The 16,694-nt window shown below is 40.2% G+C and overlaps 1 protein-coding gene across 1 annotated transcript in view; it reads right to left on the bottom strand.

Moving 5' to 3' along the window:
• The window catches only part of LOC139490609 (uncharacterized), a 90,262-nt gene that overhangs the window by 57,762 nt on the left and 15,806 nt on the right, over positions 1 to 16,694 (bottom strand). The window lies entirely within an intron of this gene.

The following is a 16,694-nucleotide window of genomic DNA, read 5'->3' as shown; positions in this document are numbered from 1 at the left end:
AATTTGGGTTAGACTTCCTGTCTTTAATGTTTACGGAGCGCTCAAAGTGCCAGTTGGATATTCAAAATAGATAGTGAAAAGCTACCTGAGGCCGCTTAAATGAGGGTGAGACCCCCCTGGTTTTTCAATGTCCACAAAATTTTAGTAAATCATAGACTCTGTATATATAAAGGTTGTATCAGAAGGATTGCCCAGAATAATGTCATATTCGATATCTATGGAGGGCTTGTATTGTCACTTTTCAGCTAAAAATTATCAAAATTATAGGACAAAGGGCACAGGGCAATGGTGAGAGCCCCCTTATTGCTCAATCTTTCTAATATTATGCAGACATTTAGTCAATAGGTAGATGCACACATTAATAAAAGGAACTTGAGTAGACTTCCTGTCTTTTATGTTTACGGAGCGCCCAAAGTGCCAACTGGATATTCAAAATATTTAGTGAAAAGCTACCTGAGACCGCTTAAATGAGGATGAGACCCCCCTGGTCTTTCAATGTCCATTAAATTCAACCAAATCATAGATTTTATATATATAAAGATTGTATCAAAAGTGGAATGTTCTTGAACGTCCTGTTTGCTGCAGATCAGATCAGACCAGAACCCTAGGCCTAGTAGAATCGATGACCTAGTTTAAAATACAAACCGTCACTATAGGTTGAAGGGAAAATATACAGACCTTTATCACACACCTTCACACAGCTCACACAACCACCCCTTTTGATGTAAAATCCAGGTCCAAATGCATTGTTGATCGCTATTTCACACAGACAACTTAGGGCTCCAACACCTCATGCTGACATGAATTGTGTTCGCCAACATAGGAAAGGCTCGCATTGCCCTTTCCGCTAACATGGATAGGAATCCACTTTCTTTTTGAATGTTTTTCTTCAATTGGTTAGTGCTTTTTTCCACTAGAACCATTTTGTAGAAGCTTGGTGATCTTTTCAATCTGTCGCGGGGTAAACAACATCTTGTGTTCACCATGCAGGTTTGTGTGGGATAAACGAATGGTGACCGAGAAACCTTTTTTGTCTGCTCTCTGTAATATTTAGATTGACCTTTTATAAAGTTCAAACCGTATTTCAATAGACTATTTATTCATGCCTCGCGAAGATGGAAGCGGATGGTGAGATGTTCTCTGCGGAGATTGTGGAGGATCGCCGTCTGGATTGGTGAGGTATGTCTACATGCGATTGATGGTTCTCAAGATCACGGGTAAGAACACCATATTTTTGGGGGGTTTGAATGATCTTTACCCCGGAATCGATTGCAGGGGGGGGGGGGGGGAAGCTTCAGATAGTGGACTGTTAGGAGCCGTGTATGTAGCTGCTATTGATGATGCCACTGTTCACCAGGATGCTGTTGATGCTTCTGATGCTAACAATGTCTTCACCCTCTTTGTAACATTTGTTGCCCGATCAAATGTGTAGAGCTGTCGCTTAAATCCCAATGTGGTGTTCGATTCCTTAAATTGTAGTTGGGGGAGGGGGTTGAACAGAGTAAAAATGCGACTGTCGTTTCTAGAGACAAGGATGGAAAACCCTTGTTTTAGGTCTGTGTTGTGGACGATTTGCTGCAACAGTGTGGTGTCCATTTATTTATTAAAACACGACGTTCAACTAGTGACCGAACGATTCGAACTGGATGCCTAGGACTCCTACGGAGATTTGAAGTGCAAATGCTTCGGTGTTGGCGGGAACATAACGCTCGAATTCCGCTCGAATTTGGATGTCCGCTCGGACTGATGACTTACATCGATGACCAACAGCGGCTATATGTCAATGAAATCAGAGGGGTTGACATCACCGTTACTAAGGAGGGTGTCAATGTTGTAGAATTTCTTTCTGAAGTCTACATCCTCCTTGAACACTATGGCAACCTTGTTTTCTGAAAAAAAACCGGCATTAAAGTCGACGGCTGAGTAGCGTTCAGCTTTGAGGGTGACATGGATATTTTGCAATCGACAGCGATCGAACACGGAAGCATTATTGGTTTTGTCATTATCTCTGTCGGTTTGAAAGGCAACGATAATATATCTTGGCTTTTCGCGACCACTATTGGCAGCTAGGCGGCAGTTAAACTGTGAGGCTTGGAGAACGACTATGAAATCACACTGTCTCATGCGAAATCCACAGAGGATCGTGGATTTTTTCTGGATGGTTTTGTACAGTTGCATCTTGTTTTCGTCTGCAGGAGTGACGCTCCAGAGTTGGTAAGTTGGGCGCCGGCTTAAGGTTCGAATTCGTGAACCTAGTATTAATATTTTTGAAGACTTTCATCGAAGGTCAACCCTTCTGTGATTGTAAGGATGTCAGACATTATGTATTTATTTATAGCATTGGAGGAAGTTGGGATGGTACCGATGCCACGACCAGAGATGAAATTGTTAAACTGGGTTTGGTTGTTGGGCTTTCTGCGTTTAACACTGAGCTGTTGATTGGGCTTGCTGCGTTGGTCAATGGGTTTTCGAGTGCGAGTCACTTTGTCAACGACATGGTTGACGACTACCACCTACCACTCCTATCATAGCTGCATTGGTGGCAGTGCTCATAGGCCTACTTTTCAATGTCTTGGCAGCAGAGGAGGTGAACATGCGACCAGCGATACTGGTGATAGTGTCAAAAAAACTTCTACCACCGTATGCATACTTTCAAACAAAACCTTTCTTAATTGAGGATATTACGATGGAGTTGCTTATATTCCTTGATGCTGATGTGTTCACCTTTCTTTATGACATCGATGATCGCCATAATCGCGTTGCGCACACCATTGTTTCCAGCACGGTATGCAGTGTTGCACAGATCCAAGCAAAAAAGGAGCTGGTCAAAGTCGGAGGGTAGAAACACGGTTTGAAGTCCGCTACAATGCTTATCTTGCTTTAGATGTGAGACACAATCTTCGTCCACTTAGATCTTTATCGCCTTAGGGTTCTCGAGAGGGTTAATTGCCTTGATACATGCACCGGAACTGTGCAGGATCTCTGCATAGTCGACAAGGTCTTAAAAACTTCGGACTCGAAAGATTCTGATTTCTTTTTCACCATGAGTTCCCAGAGGTTAAGGGTTCCTTTGTACCTCACACCATCCACGAAAATATCATCGTCGTCAGAAGTAACTGGTTAGCTTCCGATGAAGAGATCGAATTCCAAAGGTGTGGTCGGCGAAGGATCGTTACTGATCTGCAAATACTGCTGTGCTTGAAGTCCGAGAATGGTGTCTATAGGTGGTGCAATGGATAGTGGGTAGTCAAACTTGGGCGGTGGAGGCTGGAGGGCTGTCACTGCTGCAGGAAGTTAAACGATCGTTTAGGTGATCGGTGAAGCTGCCTCTCGCTGAGCCTCAACCACAGGCTTAACACCTTGGAAAGGTCAGGGTTGAGTCCAATCTTCTCCAGGCGATGCTGCATGTTACTGGCTTGAATCTTCCGCTTGATCTCTTGCAACTCCTTGGCGAGCGCCTCACACTGTTTCGGGTCTGTAATCTTTATAAACGTTCATTTATTTAAAGCGTTGACGTGAACCTTCCTAAGTGAAGGTTTGAATACCTGTAAGCGTTTGTTTGAACGCCCCTAAGCGTTGGTTTGAACAGTTGTACCTTTCCTGAAACTATCGAAAGGTTAAAAAAACATACATGCATTTTTGCTCGTTTTTCCATAATTTGAATTGAAAAGGTCGAGCTATAAATATTTGTTGATAAACACTACAATAATTTATGGACCTATGGGTGGTACGGATAGAAAAATACGGACTGTCAAACAGATACATACCATATAAAACATGCTAAAAACAATCTAAATGTTCATATAACCCCACTAAGGAGGCTATATTATTCTTCAATTATCTAAAAATGTATTTCATTGTACAAAAACTTTCATATTTAAAAAATTCACCATGGCCATAATGCGATACTAAACTTCTATTAAACTGTGTATTGCTACAGAACCTTATCGTTTTTGATTTCAACCTTATCGGTAAATCAAAGCACTCAAAGTCCGCGTACACTACGAAAGGGACTCTCATCGGGTGGGTGTTGTTGACAAAAGTCAGCTGGTATGTCCCTTCTTTGGGCAGCTCTGATCTTGGCTGCCTTGTGGTTGACGCAACACTCTTTGTTGGTTTCCAGAACTTCCTTGCTATAAACGTGGTTTAAGCACATGTAGCCTTGGATCAGCAGTAAGTTGAGTTCTCTTTCCCGCTGTTCACCAATGTTTGAAATGTGCAGCGGGTATACTTCACTATCATCTATTCTAAATCAAGGGTTAATCTACCCTTCTCAAGGGTTTCAAGCAAGTCCGTGGTTGAAGGGAAAATCTGGTTTCCCGAGTGAAAGTATCCCACGTTCTCATCATCCATCTTACCTGTTGGGTTAATCTTCACAGTGCAGCATCACATTGACTTGTTATCCTTTCAATGCCCAATCGTCTATAAGTTCCACTCTTGACATCTGAGAGACCTCAAGGAAGGTCTGCACCTCCATGTCAATAATAGTGGTCATCTTTCAGGTATTAAATACATCTTTAAAGGCTTTCTTCAGTGGATGTACCTCAATTTTATCCCCAATGATTTCCCATCTTCTCTGATCTGTTCCTGTAACTTATCCAGTAGTCGATCTTTCGACATCCTGCTAACCTCTATCAACTCATGCTGTTTGGCTTGGGTGATAATATCCTTCCTAGTATAGGGTTGGACCAACGCTAAAAAAATGTTGGTCTTCGTTCCGATCAACTGATCCAACTGATCCTTCCTCATCCGGGAGTACCATCGGCGGTGGTTCATTTTGGCAATACCACTCAGGGCTTTGACGTTTTCAACAACTAATTCCAGCTATTAATAGTTATTGGATCGATGTCTTAATCTTTATAACAATCCAAAATAAAATCAATTTGTTTCACCCAAAACCAATATCCACGATTAAACGGTTTTTAGACCCAGATTTTGATCTTTCGATCCTATCGTCCATATCAAAAATATAAAATTCGTGGTAATCATACCCGGTGCGCCTGGTTTTTTTTCATCCCATAGCTCACAATTTGCCGAGCTCAATCTGTCTCTCTCTTTGTCAAGACGGTGGTCAGCTGCTTGTTTAATCTCTCACAACCCCAAGTGGGGATATGGTTGGCCCTTTCCAACATAGGTTATAATTTCTGCCTACCTATTAACTAAATGTCTGCTTAGTAATACAAAGATTGAGAGATTAGATGGCTATCACCATTGCCCTGTGCCCTTTGTCCTAAAATTCTGATAATGATTAGCAGAAAAGTCACAATATAAGCCCTCCATATATATATCGAATATGACAATATTCTGGGAAATCCTTCTAATACAACCTTCATATATACAGAGTCTATGATTTAATTAAATTTTATAGACATTGAAAGACCAGGGGGGTCTCAACCTCATTTAAGCGGTCTCGGGTAGGTTTTCGCTATCTATTTTGAATATCCAACTGGCACTTTGGGCGCTCCGTAAACATAGAAGACAGGAAGTGTACCCAAAGTCCTTCTAGTCACGTTTGTATCTACCTATTGACTAAATGTCTGTTAAATATTAGTAAGATTGAGAGATCAGGGGGCTCTCACCATCACCCTGTGCCCTTTGTCCTAAAATTTGGACATTTTTTGACTGAAAAGTGACAATCTTAGCCCTCCGTAGATATTGAAGATGACGTTTTTCTGGAAACTCCATCTAATACAATCTTTATATATACAGAGTCAATGATTTGGTTGAATTTTAGGGACATTGAAAGACCAGGGGGGTCTCAACCTCATTTAAGCGGTCTCGGGTAGGTTTTCGCTATATATTTTGAATATCCAACTGGCACTTTGGGCGCTCCGTAAACATAGAAGACAGGAAGTGTACCCAAAGTCCTTTTAGTCACGTTTGTATCTACCTATTGACTAAATGTCTGTTAAATATTAGTAAGATTGAGAGATCAGGGGGCTCTCACCATCACCCTGTGCCCTTTGTCCTAAAATTTGGACATTTTTTGACTGAAAAGTGACAATCTTAGCCCTCCGTAGATATTGAAGATGACGTTTTTCTGGAAACTCCATCTAATACAATCTTTATATATACAGAGTCAATGATTTGGTTGAATTTTAGGGACATTGAAAGACCAGGGGGGTCTCAACCTCATTTAAGCGGTCTCGGGTAGGTTTTCGCTATATATTTTGAATATCCAACTGGCACTTTGGGCGCTCCGTAAACATAGAAGACAGGAAGTGTACCCAAAGTCCTTTTAGTCACGTTTGTATCTACCTATTGACTAAATGTCTGTTAAATATTAGTAAGATTGAGAGATCAGGGGGCTCTCACCATCACCCTGTGCCCTTTGTCCTAAAATTTGGACATTTTTTGACTGAAAAGTGACAATCTTAGCCCTCCGTAGATATTGAAGATGACGTTTTTCTGGAAACTCCATCTAATACAATCTTTATATATACAGAGTCAATGATTTGGTTGAATTTTAGGGACATTGAAAGACCAGGGGGGTCTCAACCTCATTTAAGCGGTCTCGGGTAGGTTTTCGCTATATATTTTGAATATCCAACTGGCACTTTGGGCGCTCCGTAAACATAGAAGACAGGAAGTGTACCCAAAGTCCTTTTAGTCACGTTTGTATCTACCTATTGACTAAATGTCTGTTAAATATTAGTAAGATTGAGAGATCAGGGGGCTCTCACCATCACCCTGTGCCCTTTGTCCTAAAATTTGGACATTTTTTGACTGAAAAGTGACAATCTTAGCCCTCCGTAGATATTGAAGATGACGTTTTTCTGGAAACTCCATCTAATACAATCTTTATATATACAGAGTCAATGATTTGGTTGAATTTTAGGGACATTGAAAGACCAGGGGGGTCTCAACCTCATTTAAGCGGTCTCGGGTAGGTTTTCGCTATATATTTTGAATATCCAACTGGCACTTTGGGCGCTCCGTAAACATAGAAGACAGGAAGTGTACCCAAAGTCCTTTTAGTCACGTTTGTATCTACCTATTGACTAAATGTCTGTTAAATATTAGTAAGATTGAGAGATCAGGGGGCTCTCACCATCACCCTGTGCCCTTTGTCCTAAAATTTGGACATTTTTTGACTGAAAAGTGACAATCTTAGCCCTCCGTAGATATTGAAGATGACGTTTTTCTGGAAACTCCATCTAATACAATCTTTATATATACAGAGTCAATGATTTGGTTGAATTTTAGGGACATTGAAAGACCAGGGGGGTCTCAACCTCATTTAAGCGGTCTCGGGTAGGTTTTCGCTATATATTTTGAATATCCAACTGGCACTTTGGGCGCTCCGTAAACATAGAAGACAGGAAGTGTACCCAAAGTCCTTTTAGTCACGTTTGTATCTACCTATTGACTAAATGTCTGTTAAATATTAGTAAGATTGAGAGATCAGGGGGCTCTCACCATCACCCTGTGCCCTTTGTCCTAAAATTTGGACATTTTTTGACTGAAAAGTGACAATCTTAGCCCTCCGTAGATATTGAAGATGACGTTTTTCTGGAAACTCCATCTAATACAATCTTTATATATACAGAGTCAATGATTTGGTTGAATTTTAGGGACATTGAAAGACCAGGGGGGTCTCAACCTCATTTAAGCGGTCTCGGGTAGGTTTTCGCTATATATTTTGAATATCCAACTGGCACTTTGGGCGCTCCGTAAACATAGAAGACAGGAAGTGTACCCAAAGTCCTTTTAGTCACGTTTGTATCTACCTATTGACTAAATGTCTGTTAAATATTAGTAAGATTGAGAGATCAGGGGGCTCTCACCATCACCCTGTGCCCTTTGTCCTAAAATTTGGACATTTTTTGACTGAAAAGTGACAATCTTAGCCCTCCGTAGATATTGAAGATGACGTTTTTCTGGAAACTCCATCTAATACAATCTTTATATATACAGAGTCAATGATTTGGTTGAATTTTAGGGACATTGAAAGACCAGGGGGGTCTCAACCTCATTTAAGCGGTCTCGGGTAGGTTTTCGCTATATATTTTGAATATCCAACTGGCACTTTGGGCGCTCCGTAAACATAGAAGACAGGAAGTGTACCCAAAGTCCTTTTAGTCACGTTTGTATCTACCTATTGACTAAATGTCTGTTAAATATTAGTAAGATTGAGAGATCAGGGGGCTCTCACCATCACCCTGTGCCCTTTGTCCTAAAATTTGGACATTTTTTGACTGAAAAGTGACAATCTTAGCCCTCCGTAGATATTGAAGATGACGTTTTTCTGGAAACTCCATCTAATACAATCTTTATATATACAGAGTCAATGATTTGGTTGAATTTTAGGGACATTGAAAGACCAGGGGGGTCTCAACCTCATTTAAGCGGTCTCGGGTAGGTTTTCGCTATATATTTTGAATATCCAACTGGCACTTTGGGCGCTCCGTAAACATAGAAGACAGGAAGTGTACCCAAAGTCCTTTTAGTCACGTTTGTATCTACCTATTGACTAAATGTCTGTTAAATATTAGTAAGATTGAGAGATCAGGGGGCTCTCACCATCACCCTGTGCCCTTTGTCCTAAAATTTGGACATTTTTTGACTGAAAAGTGACAATCTTAGCCCTCCGTAGATATTGAAGATGACGTTTTTCTGGAAACTCCATCTAATACAATCTTTATATATACAGAGTCAATGATTTGGTTGAATTTTAGGGACATTGAAAGACCAGGGGGGTCTCAACCTCATTTAAGCGGTCTCGGGTAGGTTTTCGCTATATATTTTGAATATCCAACTGGCACTTTGGGCGCTCCGTAAACATAGAAGACAGGAAGTGTACCCAAAGTCCTTTTAGTCACGTTTGTATCTACCTATTGACTAAATGTCTGTTAAATATTAGTAAGATTGAGAGATCAGGGGGCTCTCACCATCACCCTGTGCCCTTTGTCCTAAAATTTGGACATTTTTTGACTGAAAAGTGACAATCTTAGCCCTCCGTAGATATTGAAGATGACGTTTTTCTGGAAACTCCATCTAATACAATCTTTATATATACAGAGTCAATGATTTGGTTGAATTTTAGGGACATTGAAAGACCAGGGGGGTCTCAACCTCATTTAAGCGGTCTCGGGTAGGTTTTCGCTATATATTTTGAATATCCAACTGGCACTTTGGGCGCTCCGTAAACATAGAAGACAGGAAGTGTACCCAAAGTCCTTTTAGTCACGTTTGTATCTACCTATTGACTAAATGTCTGTTAAATATTAGTAAGATTGAGAGATCAGGGGGCTCTCACCATCACCCTGTGCCCTTTGTCCTAAAATTTGGACATTTTTTGACTGAAAAGTGACAATCTTAGCCCTCCGTAGATATTGAAGATGACGTTTTTCTGGAAACTCCATCTAATACAATCTTTATATATACAGAGTCAATGATTTGGTTGAATTTTAGGGACATTGAAAGACCAGGGGGGTCTCAACCTCATTTAAGCGGTCTCGGGTAGGTTTTCGCTATATATTTTGAATATCCAACTGGCACTTTGGGCGCTCCGTAAACATAGAAGACAGGAAGTGTACCCAAAGTCCTTTTAGTCACGTTTGTATCTACCTATTGACTAAATGTCTGTTAAATATTAGTAAGATTGAGAGATCAGGGGGCTCTCACCATCACCCTGTGCCCTTTGTCCTAAAATTTGGACATTTTTTGACTGAAAAGTGACAATCTTAGCCCTCCGTAGATATTGAAGATGACGTTTTTCTGGAAACTCCATCTAATACAATCTTTATATATACAGAGTCAATGATTTGGTTGAATTTTAGGGACATTGAAAGACCAGGGGGGTCTCAACCTCATTTAAGCGGTCTCGGGTAGGTTTTCGCTATATATTTTGAATATCCAACTGGCACTTTGGGCGCTCCGTAAACATAGAAGACAGGAAGTGTACCCAAAGTCCTTTTAGTCACGTTTGTATCTACCTATTGACTAAATGTCTGTTAAATATTAGTAAGATTGAGAGATCAGGGGGCTCTCACCATCACCCTGTGCCCTTTGTCCTAAAATTTGGACATTTTTTGACTGAAAAGTGACAATCTTAGCCCTCCGTAGATATTGAAGATGACGTTTTTCTGGAAACTCCATCTAATACAATCTTTATATATACAGAGTCAATGATTTGGTTGAATTTTAGGGACATTGAAAGACCAGGGGGGTCTCAACCTCATTTAAGCGGTCTCGGGTAGGTTTTCGCTATATATTTTGAATATCCAACTGGCACTTTGGGCGCTCCGTAAACATAGAAGACAGGAAGTGTACCCAAAGTCCTTTTAGTCACGTTTGTATCTACCTATTGACTAAATGTCTGTTAAATATTAGTAAGATTGAGAGATCAGGGGGCTCTCACCATCACCCTGTGCCCTTTGTCCTAAAATTTGGACATTTTTTGACTGAAAAGTGACAATCTTAGCCCTCCGTAGATATTGAAGATGACGTTTTTCTGGAAACTCCATCTAATACAATCTTTATATATACAGAGTCAATGATTTGGTTGAATTTTAGGGACATTGAAAGACCAGGGGGGTCTCAACCTCATTTAAGCGGTCTCGGGTAGGTTTTCGCTATATATTTTGAATATCCAACTGGCACTTTGGGCGCTCCGTAAACATAGAAGACAGGAAGTGTACCCAAAGTCCTTTTAGTCACGTTTGTATCTACCTATTGACTAAATGTCTGTTAAATATTAGTAAGATTGAGAGATCAGGGGGCTCTCACCATCACCCTGTGCCCTTTGTCCTAAAATTTGGACATTTTTTGACTGAAAAGTGACAATCTTAGCCCTCCGTAGATATTGAAGATGACGTTTTTCTGGAAACTCCATCTAATACAATCTTTATATATACAGAGTCAATGATTTGGTTGAATTTTAGGGACATTGAAAGACCAGGGGGGTCTCAACCTCATTTAAGCGGTCTCGGGTAGGTTTTCGCTATATATTTTGAATATCCAACTGGCACTTTGGGCGCTCCGTAAACATAGAAGACAGGAAGTGTACCCAAAGTCCTTTTAGTCACGTTTGTATCTACCTATTGACTAAATGTCTGTTAAATATTAGTAAGATTGAGAGATCAGGGGGCTCTCACCATCACCCTGTGCCCTTTGTCCTAAAATTTGGACATTTTTTGACTGAAAAGTGACAATCTTAGCCCTCCGTAGATATTGAAGATGACGTTTTTCTGGAAACTCCATCTAATACAATCTTTATATATACAGAGTCAATGATTTGGTTGAATTTTAGGGACATTGAAAGACCAGGGGGGTCTCAACCTCATTTAAGCGGTCTCGGGTAGGTTTTCGCTATATATTTTGAATATCCAACTGGCACTTTGGGCGCTCCGTAAACATAGAAGACAGGAAGTGTACCCAAAGTCCTTTTAGTCACGTTTGTATCTACCTATTGACTAAATGTCTGTTAAATATTAGTAAGATTGAGAGATCAGGGGGCTCTCACCATCACCCTGTGCCCTTTGTCCTAAAATTTGGACATTTTTTGACTGAAAAGTGACAATCTTAGCCCTCCGTAGATATTGAAGATGACGTTTTTCTGGAAACTCCATCTAATACAATCTTTATATATACAGAGTCAATGATTTGGTTGAATTTTAGGGACATTGAAAGACCAGGGGGGTCTCAACCTCATTTAAGCGGTCTCGGGTAGGTTTTCGCTATATATTTTGAATATCCAACTGGCACTTTGGGCGCTCCGTAAACATAGAAGACAGGAAGTGTACCCAAAGTCCTTTTAGTCACGTTTGTATCTACCTATTGACTAAATGTCTGTTAAATATTAGTAAGATTGAGAGATCAGGGGGCTCTCACCATCACCCTGTGCCCTTTGTCCTAAAATTTGGACATTTTTTGACTGAAAAGTGACAATCTTAGCCCTCCGTAGATATTGAAGATGACGTTTTTCTGGAAACTCCATCTAATACAATCTTTATATATACAGAGTCAATGATTTGGTTGAATTTTAGGGACATTGAAAGACCAGGGGGGTCTCAACCTCATTTAAGCGGTCTCGGGTAGGTTTTCGCTATATATTTTGAATATCCAACTGGCACTTTGGGCGCTCCGTAAACATAGAAGACAGGAAGTGTACCCAAAGTCCTTTTAGTCACGTTTGTATCTACCTATTGACTAAATGTCTGTTAAATATTAGTAAGATTGAGAGATCAGGGGGCTCTCACCATCACCCTGTGCCCTTTGTCCTAAAATTTGGACATTTTTTGACTGAAAAGTGACAATCTTAGCCCTCCGTAGATATTGAAGATGACGTTTTTCTGGAAACTCCATCTAATACAATCTTTATATATACAGAGTCAATGATTTGGTTGAATTTTAGGGACATTGAAAGACCAGGGGGGTCTCAACCTCATTTAAGCGGTCTCGGGTAGGTTTTCGCTATATATTTTGAATATCCAACTGGCACTTTGGGCGCTCCGTAAACATAGAAGACAGGAAGTGTACCCAAAGTCCTTTTAGTCACGTTTGTATCTACCTATTGACTAAATGTCTGTTAAATATTAGTAAGATTGAGAGATCAGGGGGCTCTCACCATCACCCTGTGCCCTTTGTCCTAAAATTTGGACATTTTTTGACTGAAAAGTGACAATCTTAGCCCTCCGTAGATATTGAAGATGACGTTTTTCTGGAAACTCCATCTAATACAATCTTTATATATACAGAGTCAATGATTTGGTTGAATTTTAGGGACATTGAAAGACCAGGGGGGTCTCAACCTCATTTAAGCGGTCTCGGGTAGGTTTTCGCTATATATTTTGAATATCCAACTGGCACTTTGGGCGCTCCGTAAACATAGAAGACAGGAAGTGTACCCAAAGTCCTTTTAGTCACGTTTGTATCTACCTATTGACTAAATGTCTGTTAAATATTAGTAAGATTGAGAGATCAGGGGGCTCTCACCATCACCCTGTGCCCTTTGTCCTAAAATTTGGACATTTTTTGACTGAAAAGTGACAATCTTAGCCCTCCGTAGATATTGAAGATGACGTTTTTCTGGAAACTCCATCTAATACAATCTTTATATATACAGAGTCAATGATTTGGTTGAATTTTAGGGACATTGAAAGACCAGGGGGGTCTCAACCTCATTTAAGCGGTCTCGGGTAGGTTTTCGCTATATATTTTGAATATCCAACTGGCACTTTGGGCGCTCCGTAAACATAGAAGACAGGAAGTGTACCCAAAGTCCTTTTAGTCACGTTTGTATCTACCTATTGACTAAATGTCTGTTAAATATTAGTAAGATTGAGAGATCAGGGGGCTCTCACCATCACCCTGTGCCCTTTGTCCTAAAATTTGGACATTTTTTGACTGAAAAGTGACAATCTTAGCCCTCCGTAGATATTGAAGATGACGTTTTTCTGGAAACTCCATCTAATACAATCTTTATATATACAGAGTCAATGATTTGGTTGAATTTTAGGGACATTGAAAGACCAGGGGGGTCTCAACCTCATTTAAGCGGTCTCGGGTAGGTTTTCGCTATATATTTTGAATATCCAACTGGCACTTTGGGCGCTCCGTAAACATAGAAGACAGGAAGTGTACCCAAAGTCCTTTTAGTCACGTTTGTATCTACCTATTGACTAAATGTCTGTTAAATATTAGTAAGATTGAGAGATCAGGGGGCTCTCACCATCACCCTGTGCCCTTTGTCCTAAAATTTGGACATTTTTTGACTGAAAAGTGACAATCTTAGCCCTCCGTAGATATTGAAGATGACGTTTTTCTGGAAACTCCATCTAATACAATCTTTATATATACAGAGTCAATGATTTGGTTGAATTTTAGGGACATTGAAAGACCAGGGGGGTCTCAACCTCATTTAAGCGGTCTCGGGTAGGTTTTCGCTATATATTTTGAATATCCAACTGGCACTTTGGGCGCTCCGTAAACATAGAAGACAGGAAGTGTACCCAAAGTCCTTTTAGTCACGTTTGTATCTACCTATTGACTAAATGTCTGTTAAATATTAGTAAGATTGAGAGATCAGGGGGCTCTCACCATCACCCTGTGCCCTTTGTCCTAAAATTTGGACATTTTTTGACTGAAAAGTGACAATCTTAGCCCTCCGTAGATATTGAAGATGACGTTTTTCTGGAAACTCCATCTAATACAATCTTTATATATACAGAGTCAATGATTTGGTTGAATTTTAGGGACATTGAAAGACCAGGGGGGTCTCAACCTCATTTAAGCGGTCTCGGGTAGGTTTTCGCTATATATTTTGAATATCCAACTGGCACTTTGGGCGCTCCGTAAACATAGAAGACAGGAAGTGTACCCAAAGTCCTTTTAGTCACGTTTGTATCTACCTATTGACTAAATGTCTGTTAAATATTAGTAAGATTGAGAGATCAGGGGGCTCTCACCATCACCCTGTGCCCTTTGTCCTAAAATTTGGACATTTTTTGACTGAAAAGTGACAATCTTAGCCCTCCGTAGATATTGAAGATGACGTTTTTCTGGAAACTCCATCTAATACAATCTTTATATATACAGAGTCAATGATTTGGTTGAATTTTAGGGACATTGAAAGACCAGGGGGGTCTCAACCTCATTTAAGCGGTCTCGGGTAGGTTTTCGCTATATATTTTGAATATCCAACTGGCACTTTGGGCGCTCCGTAAACATAGAAGACAGGAAGTGTACCCAAAGTCCTTTTAGTCACGTTTGTATCTACCTATTGACTAAATGTCTGTTAAATATTAGTAAGATTGAGAGATCAGGGGGCTCTCACCATCACCCTGTGCCCTTTGTCCTAAAATTTGGACATTTTTTGACTGAAAAGTGACAATCTTAGCCCTCCGTAGATATTGAAGATGACGTTTTTCTGGAAACTCCATCTAATACAATCTTTATATATACAGAGTCAATGATTTGGTTGAATTTTAGGGACATTGAAAGACCAGGGGGGTCTCAACCTCATTTAAGCGGTCTCGGGTAGGTTTTCGCTATATATTTTGAATATCCAACTGGCACTTTGGCGCTCCGTAAACATAGAAGACAGGAAGTGTACCCAAAGTCCTTTTAGTCACGTTTGTATCTACCTATTGACTAAATGTCTGTTAAATATTAGTAAGATTGAGAGATCAGGGGGCTCTCACCATCACCCTGTGCCCTTTGTCCTAAAATTTGGACATTTTTTGACTGAAAAGTGACAATCTTAGCCCTCCGTAGATATTGAAGATGACGTTTTTCTGGAAACTCCATCTAATACAATCTTTATATATACAGAGTCAATGATTTGGTTGAATTTTAGGGACATTGAAAGACCAGGGGGGTCTCAACCTCATTTAAGCGGTCTCGGGTAGGTTTTCGCTATATATTTTGAATATCCAACTGGCACTTTGGGCGCTCCGTAAACATAGAAGACAGGAAGTGTACCCAAAGTCCTTTTAGTCACGTTTGTATCTACCTATTGACTAAATGTCTGTTAAATATTAGTAAGATTGAGAGATCAGGGGGCTCTCACCATCACCCTGTGCCCTTTGTCCTAAAATTTGGACATTTTTTTGACTGAAAAGTGACAATCTTAGCCCTCCGTAGATATTGAAGATGACGTTTTTCTGGAAACTCCATCTAATACAATCTTTATATATACAGAGTCAATGATTTGGTTGAATTTTAGGGACATTGAAAGACCAGGGGGGTCTCAACCTCATTTAAGCGGTCTCGGGTAGGTTTTCGCTATATATTTTGAATATCCAACTGGCACTTTGGGCGCTCCGTAAACATAGAAGACAGGAAGTGTACCCAAAGTCCTTTTAGTCACGTTTGTATCTACCTATTGACTAAATGTCTGTTAAATATTAGTAAGATTGAGAGATCAGGGGGCTCTCACCATCACCCTGTGCCCTTTGTCCTAAAATTTGGACATTTTTTGACTGAAAAGTGACAATCTTAGCCCTCCGTAGATATTGAAGATGACGTTTTTTCTGGAAACTCCATCTAATACAATCTTTATATATACAGAGTCAATGATTTGGTTGAATTTTAGGGACATTGAAAGACCAGGGGGGTCTCAACCTCATTTAAGCGGTCTCGGGTAGGTTTTCGCTATATATTTTGAATATCCAACTGGCACTTTGGGCGCTCCGTAAACATAGAAGACAGGAAGTGTACCCAAAGTCCTTTTAGTCACGTTTGTATCTACCTATTGACTAAATGTCTGTTAAATATTAGTAAGATTGAGAGATCAGGGGGCTCTCACCATCACCCTGTGCCCTTTGTCCTAAAATTTGGACATTTTTTGACTGAAAAGTGACAATCTTAGCCCTCCGTAGATATTGAAGATGACGTTTTTCTGGAAACTCCATCTAATACAATCTTTATATATACAGAGTCAATGATTTGGTTGAATTTTAGGGACATTGAAAGACCAGGGGGTCTCAACCTCATTTAAGCGGTCTCGGGTAGGTTTTCGCTATATATTTTGAATATCCAACTGGCACTTTGGGCGCTCCGTAAACATAGAAGACAGGAAGTGTACCCAAAGTCCTTTTAGTCACGTTTGTATCTACCTATTGACTAAATGTCTGTTAAATATTAGTAAGATTGAGAGATCAGGGGGCTCTCACCATCACCCTGTGCCCTTTGTCCTAAAATTTGGACATTTTTTGACTGAAAAGTGACAATCTTAGCCCTCCGTAGAT

This window comes from Mytilus edulis, chromosome 10, assembly GCF_963676685.1.
Source record: "Mytilus edulis chromosome 10, xbMytEdul2.2, whole genome shotgun sequence".
NCBI classification, from domain to species: Eukaryota; Metazoa; Mollusca; class Bivalvia; order Mytilida; family Mytilidae; genus Mytilus; species Mytilus edulis.
Note: the sequence above shows the minus strand (reverse complement) of the source record. Positions and strands in the feature narration are given on the sequence as shown.